Here is a 24,709-nt window from a genome sequence, read left to right as displayed (position 1 = left end):
ACTACCGAAAACTGAAAATTTTCCATGGATGCTCCTTTCCCAAGCTCTCTGATCGCCTTCAGAAACGAGGGCGCACAGAAGAAATATTTAAATTTCTTGGTCGCAACACTGAGAATTTCCCCCGCTATCAGGTAATACACTGTGAGAAACCAGGAAAGACAACGAGAATGATCTCGCCCTTCCTCGTTTCCAAAAGTCTAACTCAGACAATTGGCCGAGGCTATAAGGCAACCAGACTTGCGAGTGGCGACCTTCTCTAGGAACTACATGACAAAAAGCAATATGAAAAACTTTGTAATCTAGTGTCTCTCGGGGAAATACCAGTTTCAGTGACCCCACACCGCACCATGAACACCATCCGCGGTGTGATTTCCGATGATGATCTCATGCAGCTGACCGAGACTGAACTTCTGGAAGAATGGAAAGAACAAAATGTTATCAACGTAAAACGAATCAGAATGAGGCGTGATGGTAAAGAAATTGACACTAAGCATCTAATACTCACATTCGGTTCCAGTGTGCTGCCAGAAACCATCGAGGCAGGTTACATTAAAATCAGAGTAAGGCCGTACATCCCCAACCCTCTCCGTTGCTTCAAATGCCAAAGATTTGGCCACAGTTCACATAACTGCCGAGGCCGTCAGACTTGTGCGAAATGCAGTGCGAACGAACACCTCTCTGAATCATGTGAAAACTCTCTCCACTGTGTAAACTGTGATGGGGAGCACGCCGCATACTCGCGGTCGTGCCCTACCTGGAAAAGAGAAAAAGAAATAGTAACAATTAAAGTAAAGGAGAACATATCATTCAAAGAGGCTCGTAGGCGGCTATCATACCTGCCCAAAAACACCTTTGCCGATGTGACGCGTCAGGGGGCAGCGACACAACGGTTTCAGGCGGCTGTCCGGCTCACACGCAGTGAGCCGCCAGCGACGCCATCCGCCCCCTCGGCGGCTGCAGCTCAGGCTGCTCCGCCATCTCAGAACACGGGGCCATCGACCTCAGGGCTGGTGGCCTCCAAGGTCTCGTCCCTCGAGACGAGGCCTTCACGTCCAACTAACCGCTCACAAGAGCGCGTGTCCAGCGCCTCGCAAGATGCGATGGACACAACAACCGGCCAGACGGCGCCACCAGCGCCTAAGGAGCGGCGAGAATCTCTCGACCGCTCCAGAAAAGAAAAATATCGTATCACGGCGCCTGCAAAGGGCCCCGTGAGCTAATCCTCACCTCTTAAACACACAGCACAAACACATTTACATTATGGAGACACAAATACTACAGTGGAATGTCAGAGGACTTCTTCACAACCTCGACGACATTACAGAACTCCTACACAAACATAATCCAAAGTTGCTGTGTGTTCAAGAGACACATCTGAAACCTACAAACACAAACTTCCTTCGTCAATACACCATCTTCCGAAAAGGCCGTAACGAGGCTAACGCCTCCGGCGGTGTAGCAATAGTTGCCAACAAGTCCGTAGCTTGTCGACACGTCGCCCTTCGGACGCCCCTTGAGGCAGTGTCTGTTCGGGCTATCCTATTTAACAAATTGGTCACGGTATGTTCCATTTATATACCCCCGAACCATAAACTTGAAAAAACAGACCTTCATAACCTTATTGATCAGCTTCCCGAGCCTTTCATGCTCGTGGGTGATTTTAACGCCCACAACACGATGTGGGGCGACTCGCGATGCGACGCGCGAGGTCGACTCATAGAAAACTTCCTTTTAAACTCCGGCGCATGCCTCTTCAATAAGAAGGAGCCAACCTATTATAATCTCCATCACAATACATACTCATCAATAGACCTGTCGATTGGCTCTGCCTCCCTTTTCTCTGATTTAGAATGGTATGTGATCAAAAATCCATATGGAAGTGACCACTTCCCAGTAAGTCTAAACTTGGTAACGCAACGTGACTCCCCTCCAGATGTCTCTCGCTGGAAACTAGCCTCAGTTGATTGGAAATGTTTTAAGGAATCCACCTACCTATCACAGGATTTTATAAGAAACTTAAGTATAGATGATGCCGTATCATATTTTACCGCTTTTATCATTGACGCAGCTGAGAAGTTCATTCATCAGACAAATGGGACTACATCCAAAAGACGGGTTCCCTGGTGGAATGATAATTGCAGACAGGCACGAAAGAGACAAAATAAAGCCTGGGGCAAACTACGCAAATGCCCAACTGCGGAGAACCTAATCGAATTTAAACAGATTAAATCACAGGGGCGAAGGACGCGGCGACAAGCAAAGAGGGCCAGCTGGGAGATGTTTGTCTCGGGAATTAATTCCTATACACAGGAAAAAAAAAGTGTGGAATGGACTCAGAAAGCTTAAGGGGCAATCAACCCACTCTTTGCCTCTGGTAAATGACTATGGAAATAGCTTGGAAGACCAGGCTAACGCTCTCGGGGAGCACTTCGAGTACGTGTCTAGCTCAATCAACTATACACAGTCATTCCTTAAACACAAGGATCAAATAGAACGCATGCCATTAGATCGGAAGTGCAGACGGTTCGAACCCTACAATAGCCCTTTTTCCATTGCCGAGTTAACAGCCTCCTTAAAGAAATGTCAGAGCTCTGCTCCGGGTCCTGACAAAGTAGTCTATGATATGGTCAAATACCTCCACACAGACACCCAAATGACTCTACTCACACTTTTTAATAAAATATGGGCTGCTGGCTACATTCCTTCTACATGGAAAGAAGCAATTGTCGTTCCGGTTCTGAAGCAGGGGAAGGACCCTTCTTTAGTGACAAGCTATCGCCCAATAGCGCTCACAAGTTGCCTGTGTAAGCTATTCGAAAAAATGATTAACTGCCGTCTCCAGCATTTCCTCGAATCAAACAAACTGCTCGATCCATATCAGTGTGGCTTTAGAGAAGGCCGGTCAACAACCGACAATCTAGTACGTATCGAGGCAAATATCCGAAACGCTTTTGTCCATAAGCAGTTTTTCTTGTCCGTATTCCTCGACATGGAAAGGGCCTACGACACAACGTGGCGCTTTGGAATATTGCGGGATATGTCCGAGATGGGTATTCGGGGAAGCATGCTTAGTGTTATAGAAAGCTACCTGTCTAACCGTACTTTTCGAGTTAGAATTGGTAGTACTCTGTACAGACCTTTTATTCAGGAAACCGGGGTTCCACAGGGTGGAGTACTTAGTTGTACGCTCTTCATTGTATAGATGAATTCCTTGCATTCAGTCATTCCACGCAGTATGTTTTATTCGGTATACGTAGATGACGTACAGATAGGATTTCGGTCGTGCAACCTGGCAGTCTGTGAGCGACAGGTTCAGCTCGGTCTCAACAAAGTCTCCAAATGGGCTGATGAAAATGGCTTTAAGCTCAACCCGAATAAAAGCTCTTGTGTTCTTTTTACACGAAACAGAAGATTGAACGTTGATCCTAACGTAGAGCTGTATGGACAGCGGATACCTGTAAGTACCGAATACAAATTTCTGGGCATAATACTAGACACCAAGCTTACATTCATCCCATACATAAAGTATCTTAAGAACAAATGCCTAAAGACAATGAACATTCTTAAACTTTTCTCGCACACAACGTGGGGTAGTGATAGGAAATGCCTCATGAATCTATATAAGAGCCTTATACATACACGATTAGACTACGGGGCTATAGTGTACCAGTCTGCTACGCCGAGCGCGCTAAAGATGTTGGATCCCGTGCACCATCTAGGCATCCGCTTGGCCACAGGTGCTTTTAGGACAAGTCCTGTGGCAAGCCTCTACGTAGAGGCAAATGAGTGGTCACTCCACCTACAAAGGACATATTCCAGCTTCACATATTTTCTTAAGGTAAACGCCAATTCTGAACATCCGGCATATCCGACCATAAATGACACGACTAATACCACACTCTTTCACAATCGACCTGCAGCGAGAGAACCTTTCTCGTTGCGTGTGCGGAGCCTCAGCAAAGAACTAGGTGTACCACTCCTTGAACAACGTCTCATGCCTCCAGCAAAGTTGTTACCGCCGTGGCAGTGGCAGCTCATAAATTGTGACACATCATTTAAAGAAGTCACGAAACATGCACCAGAGGCACACATTAAAATGCATTTCCTAGAACTCCAATCTAAATACTCATGTACAGAGTTTTATACAGACGCTTCCAAGTCACATGCCGGGGTATCTTATGCAGCCATCGGTCCATCATTTTCGGAATCCGGTGTACTGCACCCGGAGACAAGCATCTTTACGGCTGAGGCCTACGCACTATTATCGGCAGTGAAGTTTATAATGAAATCAAAACTTCAAAAGACTATTATATTTACAGACTCCCAAAGTGTTGTGAAAGCATTGAAGTCGCTGTGTAAACACGGAAACCCTGTACTTACTGAGCTCTATTCCATTTTATGCAGAGCGTATATATCTAACCAGCATGTGATTATATGCTGGGTGCCTGGCCATAGAGGCATTGAGGGTAATGAGCTTGCAGACCAGTTAGCCACATCAACTACACCGCAAACTAATAATCCTGCCGCTGCTATTCCTCCCACAGATCTGAAGCCTTTTTTGCGAAGGAAACTGCGAGTCCACTGGCAGCACTTGTGGGACGCTGAAACAAATAATAAACTTCGCATGATTAAACCACATTTAGGTTTCTGGCCCTCAGCTACGAAAACACGATGAATTGATGTCCTATTCTGTCGTCTCAGAAGAGGACACACGTACGGCACCCACAATTTTTTGCTTACTGGTGATGAACCACCAACCTGTGGTAGATGTGGTGAGAGGCTGACCGTCCTCCACGTCCTGCTGGAGTGTCGGGAAGCCGAAACGGAAAGAAGAAAACATTTTCCTGCAGCATACCGTTATCATATCCCTCTTCATCTCATGATGTTTATTGGTGAAGAACCACTTTTTAACGCCAATGCAATCCTCAGATTTTTGAACGATGTTGTGCTACATGTTATTAGCCCAATAAGTTCGTAGCGCATCCTCTCTCTAGAGGATGCCGCTGTGATAGCTTTTTGTAGCACATGCCTCCAGTCCCTTGTGGTTCAAGGGCTCTGTATAGGCAGTTTAAAATATTCTAAATATCGTGTCACTCTTTCCCAATGCAATCTTCATTTCATAGTACGCCTCAGTAGTCATTGCCATGATTTTAGTACATATATATTTTACGCACTTTACAGCGATTATTTTTAGGCCCCTTTACAGCCACGCCTCATCTACTACTCAGAATTCATCGCTCCACTGCAAACTCACAAACAATGGCATGGCGCTCTTTGGCCATACTTGGCCCTTGCGCCATTAAAACACCATACATCATCATCATCATGTGCACACCAGAACACACCAGGCCACTTTTGTGCGCACATCACAGCATGACAGACCACTCTAATGTGCACAACAGAACACACCAAAGTGGTCTGGTGTATTTCTCAACTGGGTTGAACCATGCAAGCCAATCTGCACTGTAACGACATAGGCCAATTAAGGATGTTAATCACATGATGTAAACCATTTTATTTATTTATTTATTTGTTCAAAATGCCCCCAAAGGCCCTCATTATGAGTGTATTAAATGGAGGGGGGGTGTCAAAGGCGCACAGGCACTGGTCATATATTATACAGGATATTAAAAACAAGAGAATATAACAAAAGTAATAATAGAGTGAAACATAGGTATTATACAAAAAAAGTCACATTTCACAGAAAACAATAGTACAAATTCGGAGAACATAAGGCAGCTGCAATGAAAAGGAAAACACCAACAAACATCGAAAACTGTAAAAATCCCATAATAATAATAGTATTAGTTGACAAGTCATGAGCGAAATAAATCTTGAAACTTAGTCAAGTCAGGTTCCGTGGCAATGTCTGATGGTAAGGCGTTCCACTAGGTTATTGTGCGTGGTAAGAACAATTATGCATAATGCGAGGACTGGCAGTAAATTCTTTTGACTGTGTATGGATGGTCACGACGTGGGAAAATAACTGGTGGCGACTGAAAGAAATAATCATGAAGTGATGGATGGTGATAAAGCTTATCGAAAAGTGATAGGCGAGAAATTTTACGGCGAAGCGGTGAGGTGTGGAATTCAGCTTTATTCTTTAACGAGGTGAGGCAGGTGTAACATGAATAATCTTAAAAAATGAATCGCGCAGCACGGTTTTGCAAGGCTTCCATGTTGCTGATGATATAAGTTGGTTCCGCATCCCAAATGGCAGACCTTTATTATAGTTTACGACGAATTAATGTTGTGTACGCTAGTTGTTTAACATGCATTGAGGCTTCTTTTAAGTTATGTTTAATAAGTCCGAGAGTACGGTTTGAAGAGGCAAGGGTAAGATTAATATGATTATTCCATGATAAGTTTGACTGAAGATTGATGCCAAGGTACTTTTAAGTTGTGGCGAGTTCCACAGAATTGTTATCAAGGTAGTAGGTGGTTGGAATTCGTGGCCTATTGGTGAATCACAAGAGCTTAGTTTTGGAAATATTTCATTGCATTAATCTAATTAGAAGACCATGCACTTATTGCTTCCAAGTCAGTTTGTAGTAAGTGATTATCTGTGTTACTTCTTACACATAGATAAAGTACACAATGATCTGCAAATAGTCTGATTTTGGACAAGATGCAACTGGGTAAATCATTACTATGGATTATAAAGAGTAAAGGTCCAAGTACAGTGCCTTGTGAAACTCCAGACGTAACATCAGCATAAGACGAGTTAGAATTATTAACTGATGTAAACTGAATTCTATATGAGACAAAATCGGTGATCCATGCAATTATAGTAACGTGAATGTTAAGCTGTGACAGTTTAAATAACAAGCTATGGTGTGGAACACGTTGAAATGCCTTAGAAATATCTAAAAATATTGCGTTAATTGAAAGCCAGCGTCTATCAGTGCGTGTACGTCGTTTCGTTAATAAATCTGGCAAATTGGGTATCGCATGAGTAGCCCTTGCGAAAACCATGCTGATACTTGAAAATAATGTTATGGTCTTCAAGGAAGTTGATAACTTGAGTGTGTATACGTTCGAGTCATTTAGAAATAGTACTGTTTAAGGAGATGGGACGATAATTAAGCGAAGAAGCACGATCACCTGATTTGAAAATGCGTATTATTTTACCAATGCGCCAGTCATTACGAATATAGCCAGTTGATAGTGACTGGGAAAATAAAGCGGTTAACATAGAACAAATACTATGCGATGTATTCTTTAAAATTTTATTATTGAAGCCTAGATGGCGCTAGATGACGTTCTCAGATTGCTTAGTAGAGCTAAACACAAGACTCACTGATGACTACCTCGCGCATTGTGATTCCCACTAATGCCTTTAAAGTTGCCAATGAGTTAACGTTTTCATGAGTGGAGATTGTTACAAATGTATCATTTCGCAATAATGCAAAAAATTATGTTACAAAACTACTCAAAATAATTTGATATTCAAAATAATTTTCTAATTACAATGTTCAAGTGCTATTCGTTTCTACATGGGCTTGTATAAACACTATTTATAGCCCTCACACCTAGTTACACTTATTTTACATTCGTGAGTGTGATTCAGTGACAAAGGAGGTCATAGTAGACGTGAGTATTAACACAACGGAAATGTGGTCGGTGAGTGCGTGTGGATCTGAGGAGGAACATAAGTGATTGTCGGCGCGTGTGATTGGTCGAGTGTGAGACTTGCATTTTATGCGTAACCCAGGCATATCCTGAAAGTAAGCGAGGCCTCGTGAGAAGCCTGTGCGCCCGGGTGAGCGAGTATGTGACTAGTCTTACAGAATCTGAGTGAGAATTCTGGCGAAATATACTGATTTGACGAATGTGACGGATTGTGAGTTCTTAGCGAGGAGCATGTTGAAAGCGGCGTCATCGATTCCTTTCATAACGTTTCTGATTCCGTCCGACTCCGACATCGCGTCCACGCACCAACACAAGTCCAGGATATCTTCGATATAGCTAATGAAGGAATCTCCCGGCTGTTGGACTCGCTCTCGCAAGCGGGATTATGCTCGCACCTTGCGCCCAGCAGGACGACCAAACACAGCTACTAATGAGGTCCTGAACGCGGACCATGTTGGAACTTCCGTCTCGTGGTTTTTGTACCAGAGGCTTGCCACGCCGACGAGGTAAAAGAGCACGTTGCGTTGTTATTGATCACGCTGACTCGCTCGTACGTGGACAGCCAGTCCTCCACGTCGGCGTCGTCGGTGTCACTTAAAACAAGAGGATCCTTGTGGCGAAGTAGACCAGAGCACACGACGGAGGATGCAGGAGGCGTTTGCTGGTACGTCGGCTGAGATGCGTCCCGAGACATGGTTGAAGAAAGAGTACGGGATCGAAGCTCCAGGATGCGTTCGAGCGTGTAGCACTCTCCACCACTTGTAAAGGCGTTTATTGCACGCAAGCGTTAGGGCTGACCGTTCGATCAGTTCAGGGAACCGCGAGCGCGAGCGGCGTAGTCCGAGCGATGCGCTGGAGAGACTGACCCACTAGACAGTGCTAGTAAGGATGCCCCACTGCATCGTCCCTCTTCTTCACTACACATGTTATTTTGTTATTTGTTAGATTGGAGTCTGACCAAACCTGTTGCTCCAAATACAATTTGCGAGTCACTGTAGAAGTATTTTTTGTTTAAATGGCTGACGCGTGCCCCAATCATTTTCAATATTTTAATAGCTTCATTGGGTGGTTTCGCGTATTCCAAAGTACTGTGTTGTGGAAGAAGTATCTTTGCTCACTCAATTGCTTGGTTATTATAATTTCTAATTGATGAAATTCACAATTGGCTAAATTGACAAATATGTCGGCACACATGCATACATAGTGACACAATAAACTAATCAAGAGCGGTTTGTCATGTCCTATGAAAGGCCGGGTCTAATTTAAGCGTTAGATTGAGTGCAACATGTGGTAGGGCAATATACTGAAACTTACCTAATCGTGAACTTCGTATTCCAAGCTATAAAAAGATGTTCTGCCTTAGTAACTGAAGATCCAGTAGTGAAAGATGACGATGTGTACTGGGAGCTCTACTGCATGACGATATAAAAGAAATAAAAAAAAACATGGGAATGGGAGCACTGGGAAACGTTCACTCAATACTGAATAAAACATTTCTTAAGTCACGCAGCTGCGGCTGATTTTCTATCACGCACCTTGCAATTTCGGCGCGCATAAATCTTTATGCTCAATAACGGTAATAGAAAGTCTGCAGGCATTATCCTAAGCTATTTCCCGTCTTTGAAATGGATTTCATACAAAATGCATCCGAAGCACGTATGAACTGTTTTTCATGGTATGTTTCCTTACGATAAAGTACCTTGCAATTTTAAATTTGATTTTGACCGTGCGTGCAATCGCATAGACAAAACAGAATTTTTTTTCATTCCGTACAGCTAGCGACTGGTGACTCTATTCTTCTAGAACTGCTGTCACCCACCTCCCAACCTAAATGTGTTCTGGCGAATTCGTCCGTCAGAAAACTCCCTTATTACACTATGTGACGACTTGTGCCGCAGCAGCTATCGTAAAACTTGTATCGTAAACTGATTTTGATGCGTTGTATTTGTTCTCTTGTATTTCTCAGAACTGCTTTTGCTTACTTCCTTTTATTTGAGTGCACCTTAAAGTACAACTCTTTTATAGAGTTCGCAATTTCTTCAAAGAAGCACCGACGAAGGCGTAAACAATGGAATGGCTTACTTGCTTAGGTTGAGATACACGACGATGGTTCATCTGTGGCTATAATTATTGTCAATTTAAAAATTGTCACTCTGATCACCATCACGACAACGATGACATTCACAATTTTGAGGAAAAAGACAGCGGGGTGCTTTCATGATAGAGAGCCCACCTTCCAGGCTATTCTGCTATGCTCCATAACTAGCTTGTAAATATAGAAACGCGATCAGAATTATTTGCCTATTTCAGCCGTTTTCGGTCTGGTCTGGTCTGATCTGGTCTGGACTGGACTGGTTTGGCCTGGTCTGGTCTGGTCTGGTCTGGTCTGGCCTGAGGTGGTCATCGACGTGATGACGTGATCGACGTGATGCACGTCGTCAGCACGCCATCATCGTCACTGAGTTGTCCTGCATTTGTTCTCAAGCCCTCGTTGTGATACTGCAGCGGTCTTTCTGTCATCTCATTTCAACTTCGTCATTATACTCTCGGAATGCCGCCGTTGTCAGACCACCGTCATGCCATAGTTGTCGTCATACTATTGTCATCGTGCCTTCGTCGTCACTCTGTCGTTCTACTATTGTCATCACGTCAGTATAGCGTTTTCCCATTGTCTGCATGTCATAGTCGTCATCCAACTGTCGGCATTCCATCGATAACAATTCTTCCGACAGACGACATCATGGAGCTGTTGCAATACCACAATGCCGTCGTGGCAGTGGCATCGTCGTCATTCTAGCTTCGTCATCCGGTTATCGTTATATCATCATCGCTACGCTATTGTCAATATACACTCATAGTCATCACAATGTCCTCGTGTGGTCCCCATTATACCATCATCATCATTAAGGAATCATCAACTCATAGTCGTCATGTAAACGTTGTGTTGCCGCCTTTGTAGTTTCATCGATGTCACAGCTTTATCGCAATTCCTGATTCGTCACTGCGCCAGCGCCATACAGTCGTTGCCCAGCCGCCACTATCATAGGCGACCTTGACAACCGAATGACATAGCAAATGGGGACAATACCCCACTATGTCGCATATAGGCGGAGCAACGGAAGCATCAGTCTTACCACAAGACATGTTAAGTAAACGTGACTTCAGGAGGTTTGTATCTGCATTGCTCGCATGTTAATCGCAGTAACGCTGACAGTCATCGTGCAATAAGTTCTGCCATAATTTGTTTTTTTATTGGGCTTGAATTCGCATTCTTTCCTTTTGTAATAATGGAAGGATCACCAAGTAATTGCAACACTACCAGCTTGACTAGGTGAATGCTCCCCTCAGCATGATGGCAATAGAGCACAAATAATCAAGCATATGCAGCCGAAACAAAAAGGTAAGGTACAATAAGCAATGAAGAAGGGGTACAAGTGAAAAACATTAAAAAAGTTACTCCACCTCCCTCTAAAGGGAACCATGTGTGGATGCGAAGCAGCGGGGAGATGGTTTCGCGGCAGCGGCCCGAGCGCTCATCGCGGCGCTGCACAGGAGAGAGAATGAGGTGCGCGCGCTCTTTCATTTTCATACCGCGGAACAACCACGGCGCCCCCAGCGGAGTATGCAGCATCAGTGCGAGACGATTCGTTGACGAAAAATTTACATGGTCATCCCAACACAATACTTTAGGAAAGTCGCAGTTTCGCTTGAAATGCGAAGCGTTATTGCGATAGGAGATTATTAGACAGCTATACGCAATAAAGTTGGCAGTTTTATTTAGTGCATGAAGTGCTGTTCACATTTGCTTTCTAACTAAATTACGAAGCACCGTGTACATACGCAAACATGAGTACATCTTACTCGATGAGCAGGGACACGCTGTCATAGCGCTAGCATAATGAAGTGCGGCAGCAAGGATGAGCGAAATCCCCTTCGTGCTGCCTCTCACCTAAACCTAATCTAGGAACGCAAGTACGTGGCTCGCAAGGGTCCTACAGCTAATTCGGGTCCGCTTGCGTTCTAAACCAATCCAGATTGCCTCCACGATAAGACTCGCGCGGCCGTGCTCAGCCTCGAAATGCGTAGCTGTGCCCAGGGCAGGTGAGGAGACGCGTGCTACAGTACCCTCCCCCCCTTCTACCACGCTTCCCAACGCGCGCACATCTCCCCGCTCATGCCCTTGCTCGCGGAATGGCGGCGCGCACTAACCGTGCCTTCCTCCCTTGCGTGGGTAAGACGCCGCCGCACCAGGCCACGATCCTTGTTGGCTCGCACTCACAAGTTTTACCTCACACGTACGACAAACGGTGCGCAGTCTCGATGTTATCGCACTTGGAATTTATACAGAACATCACGCCAACTCTGGCGACGATGGTGAAAAGTCGCCATGAGTGTCCATATAATTATTATCGCAATTAAAATTTACGACAATTTTCTTGAATGATTGCACGGATTCATTTGGTATATTACTGAGAAGTGGCTGCATGTGTACATATTTTTGCCGTGAATGAAAAACTGGTGCTTAATTTACAGGCACTGAACTTTAGATTGAGTATAGCTAGAAGCAGCCCAAAGAAGACGAAGACAGGAAAGAAAAATAAACAACAAGATGATCGCATTTTATTTACGGCTCCTGTCCTTGTAATCTTCGTGCTGCTTAAAGTTATCTTCGAGATGAACCAGCTCGCCCAATTAGAGTTATCCTAACTTGAGATTGTTTTCTGAGGACCATTGTTCCAACAAAGCTAAAGCTGCCCTAACGTAATTGGCGGAATTGGCTAAATTGACATTAGAGGAAACCGAAACGCTGGTATCACTGGCATAAATGATGTCATCTAGAATATGAATCCATCTAAAATAGTAATGTCATTATTATAAATACTGAAGAGGAATGGGGCTACATTGATACCTTAAGGCACTCTCTGAGCAATGCCTTCGCCACAGACAGTAAGCCACTGATGTCAACATACTGGAAATGGTATAAAATGCGATGATAGCAATGAGTGGGCCCCACCTCGTAGGCCGTAGTAATGTGGTTTTTGTAGGCGGGACCTAATGGTGAAAGCCCTTGAAAGCTTTCGGGAAATCCAGCAACACGCCTAGTCCTATGTTTATGACGGGAAGAAACAGCGCCCGGACGGGACAAAATGAGTAGACAGACAACCCGTTGAACTAATAACCAGTAGTTTATTGCTGGGAAAGCAATATATACAATACACAGGTTCAGCGTAGAAGGCCAGAAGACACCAACAAATCATTTTGAAGCATTTTGCATTCAATCGCACGGAAACTCCTGCGTCAGCGTAGCCTGTTTCTGTGCATAGCTGCTAGATTAACTACTTGTTAAAAACATGGCAACCTGCTATGACGAGGCACGTGATGCGATGGTTTCATTCCCTTCCAGGCGCAGAAACCGTGTTTTTCTGGCCTTTTGCGCTGAGCATATGTGCTGTATATATTGCTTTCCCAGCAATAAACCAGTGGTTGTTAGCTCAGCACGTTGTATGTCTACTCACTTGTCCCGTCCTATCGCTGTTTGTTCCCGTCCTAATGATGTACCAACCAGCCCAGACCAGCACACTCTTTCAATCCTATGTTGTTCACAATGGTTCGGAGCTCATCTAGTTGGCTTACGTACACTCTGGCGAAACAGCGCAGATGACAGCGCATTGACCAGCCTATTTTTCACCCGTCCCATCGCCTCTTCTAATTTGGCATAAACTACGTTTTTTTTTCCTCACTGTTTTCAAAGATGTACTCTTTCTGAGCCAGAAGGAGAGGGCTTGTCGACTTGTTTTCCCGAAAAAAAAAATATTCCGCCGAGCTTATGGTATTGTAAGCGTCTGTAAAGAGAGGTCCACTGCGTCAGTGCTACTTATCTATTTATTTCGGAAAAACGAGCTGGATGGACATTGGCCGCTAATCGCACAAGCTATTTATGTCACCCTTCTAATATGCAGCGCAATATCACACTCCACTTTTCGACAAGAATCCGTCAATTGTGATGCCAAGATAAATGGTAGACAAGTAGCCCATTCCCTGGCATGGCACAGATTCTCTTCATTTTGCCTCTTCAAGTTCTCCGCAATTGACAGAGGTGATTTTGCCGCCAATCTGCATTTGACCAGTGAGCAAAGTGAACTATGTCTTGTGGCTCATTTCTTAATTTTTGGAGGAAGTCTGTGTACTGTGCCAAGATCATCAAAATTGATTTCTGGAAGCAACTAAATTTTGTGGGAACGCTGCCGTCAATGGTGGCATAAAGCCAACTGTGGACGAGGAAGATGATGGACGTGCGAGCTGCGGCTGGGCGCCTTTGGCACGGCCGGCCGAGACTGGAGCTGTGGCCGTGGACCGCGGGACCGAGGTGTTTTTCGCACATTGGCGCCCATAACATGGGTCCCCGGCAGCGTTACGGGACGGACTAGGGTCATGGGGAACGCTGGAGGTACCCGTTCCATGGCAAGTAGCAACTCCAACCCGGCCATGGCGCATGGCCATTTCCGCGGTGCGAGCTGCACCTCTGGCATTCGATGACGCGCGATTGCGCCGATTCCTCCTTCATCGCCGTCATTGAGCCTGGCGTGGGCCCTGGTGGTGGCGTGGTCTTCTACGCGCTATTGCAGCTCCCGGCGCCGCCGTTCCAGAAGGGCATCGCCAGCGCATGTGACATCATGCGCGTGATCGCGCAAACACCACTTCAAGAGCGGCTGCGTCCCTCGGTGCGTGGTTCTCTGGTCTTCTGCTGCTGTGCAGTATGGTCTCTGGTGGCAAGGCATTGAGCGGGCGGCGGCTCCTTCCGGCGACCTGCTATGTGCACTCGTCAGAACGAGGTCGGAGAATAAAACTAGACCAGGTGTGCCCAGGGGACGATTTAGCGCCTTTCGATTCCTGCAAGACTTCAACATGGTTTTGGGCATTTGTTTCCTGCAAGACCGCAACTCCGAAGCTGTACCACCTGGTCTACTCAATTTTCGCGAGGAGTCCGTCATGGAAGCCAGTCAGGTTTAGGGCCTGCGGGCTCCTGGAAGGCCTCAGTGACTAGGCCATGACGGCTCCGTCGATCCTCGCTTGGTGCATTATCAGTCTCCAAGGTTCATCCGCCGGAAGGAGTGTCACACCGTCGCCGCCAGCCACCGTGGGTCCCCGCAGGGGCGTCTGCGTAAGCAGGCGTTCGGTGTGTGGCGACCCCACTTACCCGAGCACACGAGGGTTGGACCCTCCCGCGTGTAGCCGTGCGCAGCTTAGCCGTGTCCGGGAAAAGGGGATCCTGGCGGTTGAGCCAATGCTGAGTGTTTGGACCTTTAAGGCCCCTCGGCGGAGGCAACACGCCCCTTTGGCCTCTGCTTCACGTAGACGGCACCCCCGGACTGACCCGCCTGTGAGAAATCGATAGTTGCCTTTTCCTGTCCCCCTCTCCAATCTGCGTCTTTCTCTCTTCCTTTCAATCTTTCCTGTCTTCTCCTCTCTTCTATTTACTTCGAACTCTCCAGGCCGCGAGGGTTAACCTTGTGTGGGTGGCCAATCATGGGTTCTCTGGATTGGGTTATAGTAGCACCGTACAACTGGCGACGGCTTGTCTTGCTCGCAAGATTCCGTCCCCATGTTGGGCTCGGTGGTGGGTGGTTGGCGCTGCTGCCGAACTCATGATCCTATATTATGGCCTCCCGTAAACCGCTTTCCCTTGAGATCGTCCTCTGAAAAGAGGGCGCACCGATGCAACTTTTCAATTCTTTTTGAAAAACAATGAAAAACACTTTCATAAGTACCATGTAATCCCCAGTGGAGGCAACACGAGCATGCGTAAATTTTCTCCTTTCATTGTGGCGCAAATGCTTGCAAACACGATAGGACCGGGCTACAAAGCCACAAAGATGACCAATGGAGAGCTGCTCCTTGAATTAAAGGACAAAACACAATTTGAGAAATTGAATGACTTGAAATGAATTGGCGATGTAGCAGTCACTGTGTCGGCACACCGAGCCATGAACACGAGCCGTGGAGTGATTTCAGAAGACGACTTCTTGGATCTTAGTGACGAAGAGCTGCGGGAAGGCTTCCAGGACTAAAATGTCATTAAAGTACAAAGAGTCCTAATCCGCAGGAATAATGAACAAATTCGAACAAAGCACATTGTACTAACCTTTGGAACCAGTGTGCTCCCTAGTACAATAGAAGCAGGCTACATCAAAGTACGTGTGAGGCCTTACATACCAAATCCTCGACGTTGCTTTAAGTGCCAGAGGTATGGGCACGGATCTCAGACTTGTCGAGGAAGGTAGACTTGCGCGAAATGCAGCTCGAATGATCATCCATCAGACACTTGCGTCTCAACTCCACATTGTGTGAACTGTGATGCAAGCCATCCAGCCTACTCTAGGACGTGCCCTAAATGAAAGAAAGAAAAAAGAAATCATTGCATTGAAGGTCAAACAAAATATAAATTTCAAGAAGCAAGGAAACGCCTTTCATACTTAGATCACACCAGCTTTTCTGAGGTGGCGCGACGGGGTGCAGTGTCACAAATGCCTTGAGAGTCTACCGCGGTCACTGTCAGTTGTCCGTTAATCACTACGCCCGCTCCCCTGATGGCAGCAGCAAGTGCTGCTCCATCATAATCATCGAGGGTGGGCCTGCAGACCTCGCTTCCGCAGGTCCCAAAGCTAAACCGAACTCCACGGCCTGAGACGCGAGTTTCAGCACCTAGTTCTCGATCCTCTAGCGCCTCAGACAAGGGTATGGAGGTCGATCCAAGAACCCCGGCGTCATTGACGCCAAAATAACAGTCTCTGGAGCGCGCTAAGAAGGACAAACTTCCTGTAACTGCGCCATGAAAGGGACCGGTAACCTAAACGGTTACCGCCCTTATAGACATATTTATCTATCGTTGCCACGTGCTCTTGAACACAGACAACACAACTCCACCCCAATATGGCTACACAAATAATTCAGTGGAATGCCAGATGCCTATTTCACAATCTAGATGATGTCAAAGAGCCACTAAAGGAATATCAGCCAAGACTGTTCTGTGTTCAAGAAACACCTTTAAAGTCCGCAAACAAGAACTTCTTAGACAATACATAGTTTTCCGTAAGGATCGAAATAATGGTAATTCTTCTTCCGGCGGTGTGGCAATTATAGCCCAAAAGTCAGTAGCATGCCAGCATGTTTCGCTCCAGACTTCATTCGAGGCAGTGGCTGTTCGGGCTATATTGTTCAATCAACTTATAATGTTTGCTTCATATATATATATATATATATATATATATATCACCTGATGAACGGTTTGATACAGCAGAATTCGGAAAGCTCGTTGCCCAGCTTCTTGAACCTTACATAGTAATCGGAGATTTTAATGCTCACAGTGCATTCTGGGGCGACTCAAGATGTGAAGCAAAAGGACGGGCAATAGAAAAGTTCCTTCTTTCATCTGGGGCCTGTCTGTTTAACAAGGCAGAGCCAACTTTTTACAGTTCTACACAAAACACATACTCATGTATAGATTTAGCCATAGGGTCAGCGTCACTTCTTCCATACCTGGAATGGAGAGTTATCAGTAATCCATATGAGAGCGATCACTTCCCAACACTCTTAGAGACAACAAAGTGGCACGATGGACCAGCTTACCCAAAAAATGGAGACTTCATAGTGCATATTGGAAAAAATTAAAAACTCATGTACACTGTGCCTGGAAGATGGGGACCACTTAGGTGTAGAGGAACTGACCAGCTACATCACTGAACATATCCTCTGTTCTCAAACTGCATACCTGAGTCATGCACAGATAAAGTCAATCCAAAACCATGGTGGAACAAAGCGAGTGAAATTACAAAGAAACACCAGAACAAAGCATGGAGCAGATTTTCACGCTACCCAACAAATGAAAATCTCCTAAATTTTAAGCGGTGCCAAGCGAATGGCCGCCGTATCCGCCGAATATCCAAAGGAGAAAGCTGGACACGTTACGTATCCTCAATAGACTCATACACGGATGCGAGCAAAGTATATAATAGGGTATGTAAACTAAAAGGACAACGCCCGAATTCTTTTCCTATCGTCACTGGCTCTGGTGATACAATAGAAAATCAAGCAAACACTCTCGGTGAGAGAGTGTTTGAGAGGGTATCAGGCTCGAAACATTATTCCGAAAAGTTCTTACACCATAAAATAATAGCTAAAAATATTCCTCTGCGTCCAAGCAAGTCGTCATCAGAAGGTTACAACAAACCACTAACATTCCATGAATTCAAGCTTGCCCTAGGCTCTTGTGGCAGCTCGGCTCCTGATTCTCACAGAATAACATATGAAATAATTAAAAATCTGCCTGATGAGAACCTAAACTGTATCTTAGGTCTCTACAATAAGATTTTCGCAACTGGTCGTATACCTTCATCTTGGAAAGAGGCAATAGTCTTACCAATACTGAAACACGGCAAAGACCCTTCCTTAGTTAACAGTTACAGACCAATTGCACTCACTAGCTGTTTACTTAAGGTATTATTGCGATAGCAGTTATATGGACACTCAAAAGCAGATTTCTGCCGTCGCCGTCGCCGTGAGGTTCCGTATGACGTCAATGGAGATGAAATCGTCGCCGCGCGCCGAACGCTGTATCTGCGAGTGAAAGGGCGCGAGGGACGCGCGCTTTCACGGGGAGTGAACGCACGGCGGAGAACAAACGGGCGTTCTGCGCTGTGCTCCCTTAAGGGCTGCAGAAGTAGGCGTCTCTTTCCTCCTCTACAATCACCATATATGTAGAGCAAACGTGCCTTCTTCCGACGCACGAAAGGCCATGGGGGGGAGGGGGAGGGAAGGGAGGCGACGTTTACCTGCGGCACCAAGTGCCTATTTATATCAGAGGCTCCGGCAACAGTCACCAACGCCGCACGCATTTTGAGCGAACGCGGGCAAAACGCCGACGGCGTCGACAACAGTTCTGCGTGTTGCCGGTGCTGCTGCATGTCCAAGTTCATACAGCTGATAAAGCTGCTATCATTACTCCGTATAGCTAGCTCTCTTCAAATTTGCTATCGCAATTGATGCTTCACCTTTCAGGTGAAACTGCGACAACTTTTTTTAAAGAATGATTAACCGCCGCCTTCTCTACTTTTTGGAATAGGGTGGTATATTGGACCCTCACCAATCTGGCTTTCGAAGAGCGATGTCTACAACCAATAATCTTGTTCTCCTTGAGTCATATATACGTGATGCATTTTTACACAACCAATTCTGTCTGTCTGTATTCTTTGATATCGAGAAGGCATATGATACTGCCTGGCGATACAGTATTCTGCTAGACCTGTCGTCCTATGGAATTTGTGTTAGTATGCTGAACATTCTGCAAAATTACCAATCTGAAAGGAAGTTCCGCATAAGAATTGGCAATGTACAATCGCGAACTTTTGTTCAGGAAAACGGTGTACCACAGGGCGGAGTGCTAAGCTGCATACTTTGGATAATTAAAATGAACTCTCTCCGCTCTGTTATACCACCTACGATATCTTACTCTCTCTATGTGGACGACATCGAAATCAGTTTTAAATCTTGCAACCTGTTCATATATGAACGGCAGATACAGTTAAGTTTTAATCGGCTCGCCAAATGGGCAGATGAAAATGGGTTTCGATTGAATGCAGGAAAGACTACTTGTGTTCTTTTCTCCAGACGAAGAGGGGTATGTCCTGACCCACGTATTCCGATGAATGGGAAAATGCTGATAGTTGCGAAATAACAATTTTTTGGTGTAATCTTCGACACTAATCTAACCTTCATGCAACATATAAAACAGTTGAAGGAGAAATGTCTTAAAACTATGAACCTTTTAAAGATTTTATCTCATCAATCGTAGAGAACAAATAGGTGTTGTCTCCTATCCCTTTTTAAAAGCCTTGTGTTGTCACGCATAGACTATTGATGTATTGTTTACCAGTCAGCTTTGAAAACAATACTTCAGCTACTCGATCCTGTCTATCACTTGGGTATCCGCCTAGCACTTGATGCCTTTCGTACCAGTCCTGTCCAGAGTCTCTATGCAGAGTCGGATCCGTGGCCACTGGATTATCAGCGTACATATCATGGAGTCACTTATGCAATATGAATCATGTCGCTACAACTATGCAAAGCACTTATAAATGATCAGTCCACAAATCAGTTGTATTTAAACCGACCTTCACACGCCCCGCCGTTCCCGTTAGCAGTGAGGTCTGTTGAGGAAAAACTTCAAATAGTTTTCACAGATCTGCAGGAAACAGACTACGCTGAGCTCATCCCACCTTTGGTGCAATGTCCAGTCACCTGTGACTTGTCCTTTAAAGAACTTAACAAAAAGAGTTGCCGAAGTGCCCTCATTCAGCAAGATTTCTTGGCCCTTGAAGACAAGTATAGATCTATGGCATTCTTCACTGATGCTTCAAAGTCTGCAACTTCGGTATCATGTGCAGCCCATAGCCCAAACTTCTCCAACTGTAAAACCTTGCATAACCAAAGCAGCATCTTAACAGCGGAAGCGTATGGTATTCTGATCACTGTTTAGTACATAGTACAGGACAAGATACAAAAGTATAATATACAGAGATTCTTTAAGCGTTGTCACAGCCCTGTCCTGTGGCAAAGCAAGCCGAAACCCTGTATTAAACAAGCTCCTTAAACACATACAGGTAGCGTGTAAACTAAACCTTGCTCATGTTGTATGCTGGGTGCCAGGCCACTCTGGGATAGCAGGCAATGAAATGGCGGACAAAAATGCTGGAGAAGCGGCTCATCGGGACACAATTGATGTAAGCTGGGTACCTGGCGTTGACCTGAAACCTGCGGTACGAAAGGCGCTCCGTAATCATTGGCAAGCTGAATGGCACAAAGAAGCGTAAAATAAGCTGCACCTGCTTAAACCACAACTAACCAAATCTTTTCCACTGAAGCTTGATAGACACACCGAAGTCACCTTGGCACGACTCAGAATAGGACACACTTATGGGACACATAAATACCTCTTGACTGCAACTGACCCTCCGACGCGCACACGCTGCGGTGAGAACCTAACAGTCCTCCATGTCCTCATTCAACGTCCTGAACTTCACCGAGAGAGAGTGGCTCATATTAAGGAACTTTACAAATACCAAATACAATCCCCATCCCTGGATGTTCTTATCAGATGACGCACTTTTTAGCTTTAAATGAGTGCTTAATTATCTGGCGCAAGTTAATATTGTAGACATAATCTCATTCCATCCTAACCGTCAGATTGTGCCTCACAGGTGAGGTACGGTCTGAGGCACAAAAGTATATCTGAGCTCTCGCACTTCTTGCGCAAGCAAGAATTGTACAGCAAGGGACTCGGACTATGCACATTAACCTACCTTCTGTATCTGTAGCCAATGCATTCAAGGCCTTATATTTATTGTAGTAATTATTTTACAATTGATGCACTAACACTATAGATCTATCTTATGCGTAGGCCTCAATACAGCCTCTATTTTCAATCAGTTTTTAACTCATAATTTTGCTAAATCAAGACATATGTACTGGCGCTCTTGGGCCTTAGATGCCCTTGCGCCAATAAAATGCAATCATCATCATCATCATCAGCCACCGTGGACCAGTGCCGTCAACGCCCTCGCAGCGCAGCTGCGGGGAAAAGGGCTGGCCATGGAGGAAGGAATGGCGCTAGCGAATGCTTACAGCCGTTGTGCCGACGACCGACCACACCACCCGCCGCCGACTCGTTGCTTATCCTAGTTTTGTGCCTTGCGGTGCGCTCCCTGTGACGGCGTGGCGGAGTGAGCGAGTCATTTTGCAACGCGTAGCAGTGCTGTCTGTGTGTGTATTTCGTTGTTGTGTTTCTTTCGTTGTGATCGTGGGCATGCTCAGCGAGCGCGTAGCGTCGTCGCCCATGGCGACTCGGTATCTCTGGTCGTCCGTGCGGTCGGGTTCGAACGCCATGTTGACAGCCAGTGCCGTCAACGCCCTCGCAGAGAGAGGGGCAGTGTGGGAACGCTGACGTGAATAGTGGCATAAGAGCCAACTGTGGACCAGTAAGATGACGGACGCGCGAGCAGCGGTGCGAGGAACGCGCGAGCTGCGGCTGGGCGCCCTTGGGCGCGGCCGGTCGAGACTGGAGCGGTGGCCGTGGACTGCGGATCCAAGGCGTTTTCCCACAATTTTTACTCATTGTTTTGTTTGGATGGCACATTTTTGGTTGCGGAGAATAAAAGCATTGTGTCTCAATATTGTGCTCCCTGCTTTGTGCCTGTCATTTAGCGACACTTTAAGTCGTTCAACGTCACTGGATTGAGTCACCAAATTTTGTCCGTTTTAAACTTTCGTAACGTTTCTTTAAGCTGCCGATTTCTTTCTCGAGTACCACATTGTTCATCAGGACTTGGTCGTATTTCTCGGACATAACTTTTATGGAGGCTTTCAATTCCATGATTTGCTTATTTATGCTTGCGAGATCGTCAAGCCCTCTAGTTATTTCCACCAGGCTACCTACAAGCTCTGCTGCCATTGTCTCTCTTTCATGTACGTTAGTTCCGGAGTCTCGGCAGGTAATGCGCTGTTACGGCCTTAGGTAACGCGCCGTTACGGCCTTATTTTTGAATGTAGTTTCAGACAAGCCCTAACAACTACATAAATGGTAAACACACTCACATTCCTGCAAACACACTCCCACTCAGTCGCTTTCGCTGAGCAGGAGGCGGCTGTCAGACAGTAGGGGATATTTGCTAATGTGGCACACATTGTCGGTAGGCATGACGGCAATACAGCATGCAAAAGAGCCAAAAAAATGTAAGAGGTAACAAGATAAAAAGTCGCCCTTTCGAAAGAAGGGCAATATAATTACAAAAATATGAAGATATAGCTTCGTGCTTCGACTATTTCGTTTGGGGCGGATTCAGGCCCAACGATGTTTGGTCCACAGTTCCGGAATTGCTTAAGGAGTCTAACCAAATGCCCCTTAAGGTTGTTCGTTTCATTTTTATCTGCTTTTGCGTTATTTCCTATTGATTCTTTCCACCGTCATTGTTTTCATTTTAACATGTATGTTCACGTTACCATTATTCGAGGTTTATATTGTCGCGGTACAGCGCGAACAGGAGACAGGGAGACGTTCTTCAAGAACAGCACAGGACGACCTGCTCCAACAAAACAGAACAGAGACACGTCTTCTTCCTCTAAGAATCCCACTGACCCACTAGACGGAGTCCGTTAATGCCCCATCGTCGTCGTCGTCTGCCTATAGAGCATGCGTGTCATTTGTCCCTCCCTAAAAGAGCATCGCCCCGATGCTAGACCGGAAATGTCACTTGCGGAAGTGAGGGTCCCTCGCATAGTCATTCGCTCACATACGGCTTCATGCGCACAACATGCACTAGTTCAGGGGGGTGCTGGCGGCGCCGCGTACAGTTGGGACTATCCGGGACGACCTCGTAGGTGACATCACTGAGTCGCCGCAATACTCGATATGGGCCGAAGTATCGCCTTAACAGCTTCTCGGAGAGGCCTCGTTTCCGTATGGGTGTCCAAACCCACACTAGGTCGCCGACTTCATAGGTTATGGTTCTACGGTGAGCATCATAGCGGCCTGCGTCGTAGTCTTGCTGCTGGCAGATCCGCAAGCGCGCGAGCTGCCGAGCCTCTTCGGCGCGTTGGGTAAACACATCGGCGTCCGTGTCAGTGTCGTCAAATTTGTGTTGAAGCATAGCATCCAACACCGTTCGTACATCGCGGCCGTGAACAAGGCTGAACGGAGTCATGCGCGTCGTCTCTTGTTTCGCGGTGTTGTACGCAAACGTGAAATAAGGGAGGATGTCATCCCAATTTTTATGTTCGACATCCACGTACATTGAAAGCATGTCTTCAATTGTTTTGTTGAGGCGCTCCGTCAATCCGTTGGTTTGTGGATGGTAGGCAGTTGACTTCCGATGAGCCGTTCCACTTAGCAGCAAGACGTGATCTAAAAGCGCAGCTGTGAAAGCGGTTCCTCGGTCGGTTATTACGACGCGCCGTGCACCCTGTCGCAACACAACATTCTCGATGAAAAATCGTGCCACCTCGGCTGCTGTGCCTCTCTGGATGGCCTTTGTTTCAGCGTAACGTGTCAGGTAGTCGGTTGCGACGAAAACAAAGTGATTTCCCGCAGTAGAAGTAGGAAGTGGACCCAAAATATCAATTCCGATTTGATAAAATGGTGTTCGTGGAACCTGGACAGGTTGTAGGAGGCCGGCTGGTTTCGTCGGGGGCGACTTGCGCCTCTGGCAGTCGAGACAAGTGCGAACGTGATGTTTCACGGCGGTGGTAAGTCTCGGCCAGTAGTAGCTTTGCCGCACTCTGCCCAATGTTCGCGTGTAGCCTAAGTGACCAGAAGTCACCTCGTTGTGACAGGCTTGAAAGACTTCCATACGAAGAGCTGCAGGAATGACGAGCAGATAAGGGGATCCGGTCGAAGAAAAGTTTCTTTTGTAAAGGACGTTGGCCCGTAAACAAAACGATGACAATCCTCTTGTTAAAAATCTAGGTGCTTTCGCAGATCTTCCTTCTAAGTAATTGATTAGACCAAGCAACTCAGGGTCGTCGCGTTGTTGTTGAGTGACGGCGGAGGTGTCCAGAACACAAAGAAATCCTGTTTCATCTTCTCCGAGTGAACAAGCCGACTCTATCGGTGATCGAGACAGGCAGTCAGCATCCATATGGCGCTTCCCCGACTTGTACGTGAGTGTCATGTCAAATTCCTGCAGCCTTAGGCTCCAACGCGCCAATCGTCCAGAAGGATCTTTAAGATTCGTCAACCAACACAGTGAATGGTGGTCGCTGACAACTTTGAATGGGCGGCCACAGAAATATGGGCGAAATTTCATAACCGCCCATACCACGGCGAGGCATTCCTTCTCAGTTGTGGAATAATTTGCCTGTGTGCGTGCGAGCGTTCTGCTTGCGTAGGCAATCACTCTTTCCGTGTCCTCCTGCCGTTGCACAAGAACAGCTCCCAAGCCAACATTGCTGGCATCAGTGTGGAGCAATGTAGGAGCTGTCTCATCAAAGTGGGCCAGCACTGGAGGTGTCTGGAGACGTTGCCGCAAGA

Source organism: Dermacentor silvarum, chromosome 10, assembly GCF_013339745.2.
Source record: "Dermacentor silvarum isolate Dsil-2018 chromosome 10, BIME_Dsil_1.4, whole genome shotgun sequence".
NCBI classification, from domain to species: domain Eukaryota; kingdom Metazoa; phylum Arthropoda; class Arachnida; order Ixodida; family Ixodidae; genus Dermacentor; species Dermacentor silvarum.
Note: the sequence above shows the minus strand (reverse complement) of the source record.